General features: G+C 32.1%; 1 non-coding gene across 1 annotated transcript; it reads left to right on the top strand.

Annotated features, from left to right (window-relative positions):
• Nucleotides 1–932: 932 nt before the first annotated feature.
• Nucleotides 933–1,004, top strand: TRNAQ-UUG. Its single transcript has one exon. It is a non-coding gene; the product is annotated as a tRNA-Gln (tRNA).
• The last annotated feature ends 10,367 nt before the right edge of the window (nucleotides 1,005–11,371 follow it).

The following is an 11,371-nucleotide window of genomic DNA, read 5'->3' as shown; positions in this document are numbered from 1 at the left end:
GTGAAAAGCTTTACAAAGATTTATTTTTTTTGTTCTAATCATACGAAGATGTATTTATTTTAGAAACAAAGAGCTTTATTTGGAGAGAAAACATGTGGAAAACTGGTGAAAAGTTGGGTGGAAGTGAGAGCTTTATTTTAGAGAGAGGAAGCGTCGAGAGAGAAGATGAATGAAAATAAAAAAATTTGATCAAGTACATGTAGGCCTATGCTTCCCGTAGCGTCTCTTATATCTTTTCTCTAATTAGCTCAAAGACAACTTTTTGAGTCTTCCAATGTAAAAAGCTGCTTTGAACTTGGCCAGTAGTAGCTCGGCCATGGCGTGCACGGTGTGGCCGTTGGAGTTGTAGCTCAAGATGCGAGTCTTCCAACGTAAAAAGCTGTCGACTGTCTGATATAGCTACAGTAAATGATCAAAATATCTACTTTTTACACGGATACAAAAGCACAACATGAGTGTTAAAAAAGAGACTACACAATACACACGGATAAAATAAACGGAATGAAAAATTTAATGTTTATTCATGTAGTAATGAGATAGACACTTATTATTATAAATAAATATATTTTTTTACATCTCGATAATCGTTTAGTACTTTATAATACACACGGATAAAATAAACGGAATGAAAAATTTACTGTTTATTCATGTAGCAATGAGATAGACACTTATTATTATAGATAGATATATTCTTTCACATCTCGATAATCGTTTAGTACTTTATAGCGGTTCAGAGACTACTTGATTAATTAAGATCATGTGATCTCATAATCTTTTAATTTCTTACTAATTTATCAGACGGCGACTACATATATATACAAGGCTTAGCAGATTGATCGTTAATTCATTGAGCACTAACTTGATGTGGGTCTAATTGCCTAATTTTCATTTTTATACAAAGCTTTAAAATGACGTTCCCTCCCCATCAATTTGGTTCTATGGTGTAGTGGTTAGCACTCTGGACTTTGAATCCAGCGACCTGGGTTCGACTCCCGGTAGGACCTTTTTTGTGTTGATTCTGAATTTTTTAATCAATTCCAACTAATACTGTGACGAAATGGAGCTCAAAGCAAATGTACGTGAAAGAACCGATTGATACTTTATTCTTTATTAATTTTTTTGGTCTTAATGTTCAAGGTTTTCCCAAATATAGCATGTGTGCATGTGATTCTGCATAAATTAACCAACTTGATTGCTAATAGTCAAATCATGCTGCCTGAATAACCAAAATAATAGCAACATTAATTCGACATGTTTTGTAATGGACATCTAAGCAGGGCCCGCTGATCCCCAATGTGAGCTAGGTGGTTGGTTAAGGCCCCACAGTAAAATTATGTCTAAAAAATATTAAAAAGTTAATTATATATTAATAGTTATTTTATTCTAGAATATTCATAAGCATAGTAGACTTTATATGGTAGATATTTTTCTTTTTTATTATCAAATATGTCTAATAGAAAATATGTATTTAGATATAAAAAACTTAAAAAAGAAAAAAAGAAAAAAAATAGAAGAATAGAAAAATTGATTGAATCCCAAAAATAATCTTTAAATAAATTTGTTACTAGCAATAAATAAAATATAATAAAAAATTTAGGTGAAACATTTATAAATGATCAAGAAATACACCAAAAAATACCAAAAGAAAACATAATAAATCAATAAATACAACAAAAAGGATATGGGGATAATGAAACAATCCAACAAAAGGGATCTAAAGATAGTGCTCAAGCATATACTGCTACAGCTCTTGCTGAGAATCTATGAAAAGTGTAGAAGAAAATAAAAATATCTTGGGCATAATATATAAAATAAATTAATACACATTCGACGTACATATTCAAGATGGTGAAATCCATAATCACTATCTTAAGCATAATATACAAAATGAATTAATAGACTTGCTATCAACTGAACTTAAAAATCATATTATTAAAAAAATCAAGGAAGCAAAATATTTTTCAATTATACTTGATTGTATTCCAGATGCAAGTCATTAGGAACAAATGTCTCTCGTACTAAGATGTGTTAATATTTCAACAAGCCCAATAAAAATTGTTGAACCCAAGATTTCAAGTTTCGTATAATTAGATATCTACATATAGATTTTGATGATAATAAATGAATTTAAAGAATAAAGGAATCTCAAGCTCAAATTGCCTACACAATAGAGTCAAGCACATCAAGGAGTGCCCAAGCATGAGCAAGAACAGAACAAATTCACATTAAAATCATAGAGTAATGTTGTAAATTTCTTAAAAATTCAAAATTAGGATTAAGACTCAAAATTAATATTTTATCATAAAGCATTAAAATACATCTTCCACGTGTGCATGAATATTTTAAAAATTAAATTTAAAAATTTTGAAAGATGATTGATTGTCGTCTTTTACATGGGCTTTACATGATTAAATATTTGAATTTTGAAAATATTAAAGATGATTGATTGTCATCTTTCACGTATGCATGTTTTATTTAAATATTTTCAAAAATAATTGATACTTTTTTTGACTTGTATAAAAGGTAGATGTTTTTGTTTGAAAAATTTGAAAAGTAAAGTATACTCCTTTTGTCATATGCAAAAAGTAAAAATATTATGTTTAATTTTTTTGAAAAGTAAAGTGTGCTCCTTTTGTCATATGTCAAAAATAAAAGATTAGGTTTGAAGTTTTTGAAAAATGAATGATGTTGTCTTTGACAATTGAAAAAAAATAACTTTTTATTTGAATTTTTCGAAAAAGTGAATGATATTATATTTGACATGTGAATCTTTTTAAATTTGAATATGAAGTCTCATATGCCTATAAATAGATCATTTGAGAGTTTCACAGTTACAACATCAAGAGCATACAACATTCATTCAAAGTTTTCATTCCCTCTTCTCTAAGTATTGAGCCTTAATCCTTATTCATTTTGAAAGATATAGTATGCGCTGTATTGTTCTTATTTCACTCATTGATGAGTGTTTTCTGATAACTTACCCACTATCAGCTCTTGTATCAGTAAAATGGTGTGTATAACCATTGTACTTGTAGAAAATGTTCTACACAGGAAATAATTGAATCACCACGTGTAAGGTGATTGCAAGTGTAAAGGGTGTTCTACACGGATCCTTTGTAGCGGTGTTGTTCAAAAGTATAATAGGTTTCTATCTCCACCTGAAGGAGGTTGAATAATGAATTTAAGGATCCTCGATGGGTAGCTTGAGGCGAGGACGTAGACAGTGTGGCCGAACCTCGTTAACATACTAAATTTGTTTCTCTCTTACCCTTACTTTTTATATTTATTATTGTTTCGTATTTTGTTTATATTTTATATTGTATATTTGATTTATAATTGTTATTTTTTTAAATACAACTCAATTCATCCCCCTCTTATGTTAGTCATCTGGGTAACAATTGGTATCAGAGCAATGTCTCTGTTATAAGATTAATTATGTTTTGAGTTAAGATCTTATAACTAACATTGCAATTTCATTTGGTAAACGTCAATTTAGCAGTCGGCCTTAACTCTTTTGTGGAGACAATTACTTATTCTGTAAAGTTAGAATGAGATATTCCTTCAGGGTCAATGTTGAGAAATCTGAAAATATATTGTAAATGGACTTTATATTCCAATAAAAGTGGTTGATGGAGTAAATGTCAAAAAGGAAGTAGAAGTGTTTGATCGTGAAAACGATAGACTTTATATTTTGAATTTAACTGCTATGAATTTATTATTTAATGATCTAAATGGAAATGGGTTTAATAGAATAATAACTTGCGTTACGGTAAAGGAAATTTGGGATAATTTGGAAGTTACTTATGAAAAAACTTCGCAAGTCAAGTAATCAAAAATTTATATTTTTACTCATGAATATAAAATGTTTAAGATGAATGATGATGAATCTATTTCTATTATGCATACTCGTTTTATTAACATCATTAATAACTTAACAGCTCTTGGCAAAGTTTATTCCAAGATAGAGATAGTAAGAAAAATTCTCAACTCTCTACCAAAACGCTGTGAATAAAAAATGACAGCGATTTTTGAAGCTAGACACCTCAAGAAGCTCGAAGTGAATGAACTTATCGGGTCACTTATCACCCATGAGTACACATTGAAAAGAAGAGAAGAAGAAGAAGAAGAAAAATCAAAGAAGAGCTTGACACTTAAAACTGTTAGCAACTGAACTTACAAATCATATTATTAAAAAAATCAATAAAGTGAAATATTTTTCAATTATACTTGATTGTACCCTAGATGCAAGTCATCAAAAATAAATGTCTCTCATACTAAGATTTGTTAATATTTCAACAAGCCCAATAAAAATAAAAGAACATTTTCTATAATTTATTAGATTAGATGATACTTAGTGGAAAATGTATTTTCAATAAATTATTAAATGCAATAAAAAACCTTGAACTTGATATTATTAATATTCGAGGACAAGGTTATGATAATGGGTCTAATATGAAAGGCAAAAGAGCAAGGGGTGCAAAGAAGATTGCTTGATATATAAATCCCAAAACATTTTACACGCATTGTAGTTATCATAATCTTAATGTTGTTATATGTGACATAGCTAATTCTTGTCCTAAAACTATTTCAATTTTTGGAATAGTCCAGCGTATATATTCTTTATTTTCTTTATCAACAAAGTGATGAAAAATTTTGCGAGATAATGTGTCGATTCTAACTCTTAAGCCACTATCACAAACATGTTGAAAAAGTCGAATTGAAAGTAACAAAGCAATAAAATTACAAACTCTACAAATAAGAGAAACTTTATTGCAACTAGCAAAAATGATTGAAGATCCTAAAATAAAAAGTGAAGCTAATTGTTTAGTAGCATATGAGATTGAGGACTTTGAATTCATATTAGGCATATTATAAGTAAAAATATGCAATCAAAAGATATGCATATAGATGTTGCCATTGATAAGTTAAAAGGTCTTATTTCTTTTTTTCAAGATTGTAGAAAAAATGGATTTAAATCTGCTATAATTTCATCGAAAGAAATTTCAATTAATATGGAAATAGAACCAATATTTAGAAAAAAGCGAATAATTTATAAATAAAAAAAATAGTTTGATGAAAATGTTAACAAAGAAATAACACAATCTGCTGAAGAATCTTTTAGAATTAATTACTTCTTATTTATAGTAAATCAAGCAATTTCTTCAATTTAAAATAGGTTTGAACAATTTCAAATATATGAAAATATTTTTAGTTTTTTATTTAATTTCAAAAAAAATGAAATCACTTGACTACAATGGTAGTTTGCAAAAAATAAAATAAAAAATGTCATAGTCTTGAAAGTTTTTTGAAATATGATATTGATGGTTTAGATTTATTTTCTGAACTAAAAGTTTTAAAAGAAATTTTACCAATAGAAAAAAACACTCCAATTGATATATTAAATTATATAAAAAGACTTGATTCTTTTCCAAATATTGCATGTATCGCTTATAGAATCTTATTGACAATACATATTACTGTTGTTTATATAAAAAGAAGTTTTTCAAAATTAAAATTGATAATATCTTATCTAAGATCAATAATGTCTCATGATAGATTAACTAGACTAGTCATATTATCAATTGAGAATGAGATATTAGAAAAACTTGAATAGAAAAACTTAATCAGCAATTTTGCATCTCAAAAAGTAAGAAGAATAATTTTAAATAAAAATATAATTAGATATAACCTAATTTCAATTGATACAAGAAAAATGCCCCATTTTAACTTCTCGTCTTAGGCCTTAAAATCTATTGAGTCGACCCTGCATCTAAGGCCTGATTCAGATAGTGAGATGAGATGATCTGTAAATAATAGTTAAATGATTTGTAAATTACAGTAAAATAGTTTGAGTTAAGATACTTATGTGATATTTGGAAATGAGAAAGAAATGATTGAATAAAAATATTATAAAGTTAAAATATTATTAGAAGATAATTTTTTAATTTTTTTTTTCAAATTTGAAAATTTTGATTTTTTTTTTTTTTTTGGGTTTTGTTTGGGTATTTGAGAAGGTTGTAATGATTAATTAAGTAATTATTAGATCATGAAAAGATTGAATATTTAAAATTGAAAAACTTTTATATTTGTAGTATTTAGATATTGAGACGAGATGATATATGACTATTTTGTTATCCAACTCAAGCCTAAACGGATCACATCCAAACAAAATCTAATATTTTCCCCCTACCAGATCGATTATTTTTTCCTTCCACCATATAATTATAGAAGTTTAAATATAATATGCAAATTCTTAATGGCCATCTTTAATCTACTTCCTTGATTATGAAATTTTTAAGTTAAAAGCAATCAACTTATAAATCATAAAGGAATGTAAACTTAGGGCTTGTTTGGGGTTGAGTTAGGAGTTTTAAAAAGTTTTTAGAAAACCTTAAAAGTTCTTTAATGGAAAAATTGGGTTGTATGGGTGTTATATATTAAAATATTTTTTAGTTTCAAATAAGTTAAAAAATACGTTTGAAACAAATTATCATTTTGGTGTTTTTCCTCAAACATGCTTTTTTGGATAATACAAAACATAATTTTCATTTTAAAAAGACTATCAATAAACGAAAATATCCATATAACTTTAAGATAATTACAACCTTTAAACTTTCAAGAATTTTTTGACAAAGGTCTGTGGCTTAATTGGCATAATCTCTAGCCTCCAAAATAGAGGTCTGAAGTTCGAAACCCCCTCCCCAAAATGTATAAAAAAAAATAAACTTTTAATGATTTGATTATAATTTTTAAAAAATCAAATAATTGTCTCTTCTACATCAATAAACACTTTTTCCATTTATTTTTAAGCAGTTGTAATATGTTTGAAAGTACTTTAACACATAATTACTAAACAGTAAATACTTTTTAATAGTTGAGCTTATTATTTAAACTATAAGCTATAAGCCCTAAAACTATAAATTATATTTCTTACTGCAATCTCAAACACGCACTTATACTTGATCCATGACCATTCATCATTTTTTTATTATAAAAATGACTTATTTTTATCAGAATAATTTGATCATTTTAAGTCTTAAAAAATAAGAACAAAGTAATCTTATAACTTATGTCTTATTTATTTCCATAACAATTCTTATCTCATCTAATCATTATAATTTTCTTAAATTTTTATACAAAATAAAATAAATAATTTAATTTTTTTAAATTTTAAATAAAAATAATATTAAAAAATATTTTAATAATATTTTATTTAACTTTTAACTTTTATTTTAATTTATTACATCTCAACTTATTTTATATGCAAAAACAAACAAACTTTTAAGTTGTAGGGCTGGGTAACGGGTGGGAATCTGTTATACAACATCTATGGAGGCAAGTAGATGGAGAAGTATGAAACGGCTGAAGTGCAGAGTTCAAAGTAGCAAAGCAATACGAGGCTGTCGGCAGAGAAAGAATGAAACCTAAGTCTGAAGAGATACATGCTGTGATGGGCTTGAAGGGCCATAACGGAGTGGGGCTTGGATAAGTTCATTATGGGCTTTTGGTAACTGAATGAATAAAAGATACTCTGGTTAATTCGACCCATAGATAAGGGCAATTTAGTAATTTTTTTTATTTTCCCTGTTTAGCATAAATTCTCACTGTATGTCGTGAGGGAAGCATCTAGAATTTCTATTGTATTGTTCTTTTGAACCTGGAGGCGCTCCCCTCGAAGAGAGCTTATTTCATATATCAATATAAATTCAGTTTCTAGTCTATTAAATTCCATTACAAATTACTAGTTGATTGTAACAAAGTGGTATCCAGAGCCTTCGATTCTGCACAAGAAATGGCTAAAGGTACTCGTTCAAAGGATCTGCAGGAAAGTTTTTTGGCATTCCGGAAGACCACCGAAGCTTATATTCAACAGGCAGATTCACAATTTACTACCGTTGAGGTGGAAATGTTGGCAATGCAACGACAGATGGACTATTTGATGCAGCAATTTTTGGGGGTTGTCACTGACCTGCACAATGTGATCAAGCTTTTATCAGCAGGTGCAACTCACAGTGCGGAAAACAGCAATTCACATCAAAGCACACCTAATGCTGGTGAGATTTTTCCACGTACAATACGGTTGGATTTTCCTCTTTTTACAGGAGAAAATCCCCTAGGTTGGCTTTATAAGGTCAATCAATTTTTTTCCTTCCACAACACTTTGCCACAACATCGTTTGAGGCTAGTTTCATTCCATGTGGAGGGCAAGGCCCTTGTATGGTTCCAAGATTTGGATGAATCTGGAGTTTTATCCAACTGGGAGGCCTTTGTGATGGCCTTATTACTCAGATTTGGCCCTAGTAGTTATGATGATCCTGTTGAACAACTCACTAGGTTGAGACAAGTAGGCACGGTGGAGGAATATAAATCAAACTTTGAGGAGTTATCAAACAGGTTAAGAGGCGTTTCTGAACCCTTTAAATTGAGTTGCTTCCTTAGTGGTCTTAAGGATGAAATTCGCTTAACTGTGAGAATGTTTGAGCCAACTAGTTTGATGGCTGGTTATGGGCTTGCTAAAATACAGGAAGAGAAGGTGTTACTTTATAAGAAATCCAACCCTCGACCTATAACCACTACATATACCGACCCAGCTACCATCAAATGCAGGCCTACCTACCATACACCCCAGCCATTAAACCAAATACATTCCAAATCCTCAGACACCACATATCCCAACGCCATAGTTCCAGTTCATAAAATTTCTCAAAATCAAATGAAAGACCGCAGAGAGAAGGGCCTTTGTTATCACTGTAATTCCAAATGGAATCCTGGCCACCGATGTCACAACCCCAAACTGTACTTGATTGAGGAAGTGGAAGAGGAAAACCCTCCTATAGACCATGATACTGGCCAAGTATCAAAGGAGGAAGTGGTGGAAATTCTGGATAAAGGAAAATGTCCAGAAATTTCATTACATGCTATTTTGGGGTCACGTAATCCTACAACTATGCGGATCCGAGGAAAAATTGGTAATCAGTCAGTGACTATTTTAATAGACTCAGGTAGTACGCATAATTTTCTTGACCCAGCAATATTAACCCGAGTCCCCTTAATTGTCCATGAAGAAGAAATAGTGAATGTGAAGGTTGCTAATGGTGATCAGCTCAAAAGTGAAGGCAAGGCAGTGGGAGTTAATGTTAATATGCAAGGCCATTTTTTTACCATGGACTTGTATGTCTTAGTACTCGCTGGTTGTGATGTTGTTCTTGGCATCCAATGGTTGCAAGGCCTTGGATCAATTCTTTGGAATTTTCAACAACTTACTATGCAGTTCACTCACAAGTCCGCATCAATAATTTTAAAAGGGCTCAACAGTACAAACTTAATTGAGAAAGGAAAGCTGCCTAAGGCTAACAGTTTAGAGAAAAAAGGATTGCTCTTACAATTCATTGAAGAGCATTCAGTTCCACAGCAAACCCCTTATTCTGACTCCTATCCAATCACTTCTCAACCTCTATCCTGACATATTTGCTACCCCTACTGGCCTACCCCCAACAAGATCACATGACCATAGCATCAACCTTCAACCAAACACCAATCCTATTTCAGTCAGACCTTACCGTTACCCCTATTTTTAGAAGGATGAAATTGAGAAGATAGTCAAAGAGTTGCTAGAAACAGGGGTCATACGACCCAGTCAAAGCCCCCTACTCCTCACCTGTGCTGCTGGTGAGGAAAGCTGATGGCTCTTGGCGCTTGTGTGTGGATTATAGGGCCTTGAACAGCGTTACTATCAAGGATAAATTCCCTATTCCAGTGGTGGAGGAACTCATGGATGAGTTACATGGAGCTCAAGTCTTTTCAAAACTGGATCTCAGATCCGGGTATCATCAAATTAGGGTGCGTTCTGAGGACATCCCTAAGATGGCTTTCTGAACACACGAAGGCCACTACGAATTTTCGGTGATGCCATTTGAGTTAACCAATGCCCCATCAACCTTCCAAAGCCTCATGAACCAGTTTTTAGACCTCATCTCAATAAATTTATTTTAGTTTTCTTTGATGACATTTTAATTTGTAGCAAAAACACTGCTGATCATGTGAGGCATCTACAAGTGACCTTTGACATTCTATGGGAGAATCAATTATTTGCTAAGCTAAGCAAGTGCAGTTTTGGCTGTACCAAAATTTCCTACTTGGGACACTTAATATCAGGAAGTGGGGTGAGAGTAGACCCAGCCAAGATAAAGGCCATGATCGACTGGCTAGCCCCTAAATATTTAAAGGCCTTGAGAGGGTTTCTAGGCATCACAGGCTATTACAGAAGATTTATACGAGGATATGGATCTATTGCTGCAAAGCTGACCAGTTTACTGGAGAAAGACTATTTTCAGTGGGATGATGAAGCCCAAATAGCCTTTGATAGTTTAAAAAGAGCCATGACAGAACCACCTGTACTAGCTCTCCCAGATTTTCAGTCTCATTTTGTCATTGAATGTGACGCTTCAGGCGCTGCCATTGGAGCGGTCTTAATGCAAGGGGGCAGGCCCTTGGCTTTCTTTAGCCAAGCACTCAAAGGCAGGGCTTTAACACTCTCTACTTATGAGAATGAGTTACTAGCACTGGTCTCATCCGTGCAAAAGTGGAGGCATTACCTCATGGGGCAACCCTTTGTGGTCAAAACCGACCATCAAAGTCTGAAATTCCTTCTAGACCAACGAGCGGGAACTGTGATGCAACAGAAATAGGTTTCTAAATTAATGGGCTATGACTTTATAGTGGAATACAAAAAAGGGAAGGAAAACTTGGTAGCTGATGTCCTTTCGCGTCAAGGGGTTGAAAAGGAGATTACGGTCTCTATGTTGTCTCTTCCAACATGGGATTGGATGGATGAAATCAAATCCCATTACTTTTCTGACCAGCAAGTCCAACACTTCTTAAAGAAGCACCAAGATGGCTTGTTACCAGCACCATACTCAGTGCGAGATGGATCTCTATTTTACAAGAACAGGATTTATATCCCTGCGCATAAGCCTCTCCTCCATAAGCTTTTAGATCTGGTACATAGCAGCCCGATGGGAGGGCATATGGGATTTGACAAGACCATGCATCACTTGAGAAGAGATTTCTATTGGCCAGGGCAAAAAAACGATGTCAAGGAATTTTTACATAACTGTGAAATCTGTCAGAATATAAAGGTCGATAATACGTTACCTAGTGGCCTCCTTCAGCCTCTACCCATACCCTCTATACCATGGTCTGATATTCCCATGGACTTCATCGATGGGCTATCAACTTCTGGTGGGTTTAATGCTATATGGGTGGTTGTAGACAGGTTCACTAAATATGTCCATTTCATTCCTTTATCCCGCCCATACACTGCTAAGATTGTAGTCCAACTCTTTGTCAAACATATATTCAAGCTACATGG

This window comes from Carya illinoinensis, chromosome 5, assembly GCF_018687715.1.
Source record: "Carya illinoinensis cultivar Pawnee chromosome 5, C.illinoinensisPawnee_v1, whole genome shotgun sequence".
Classification (NCBI taxonomy): Eukaryota; Viridiplantae; Streptophyta; class Magnoliopsida; order Fagales; family Juglandaceae; genus Carya; species Carya illinoinensis.
Note: the sequence above shows the minus strand (reverse complement) of the source record. Positions and strands in the feature narration are given on the sequence as shown.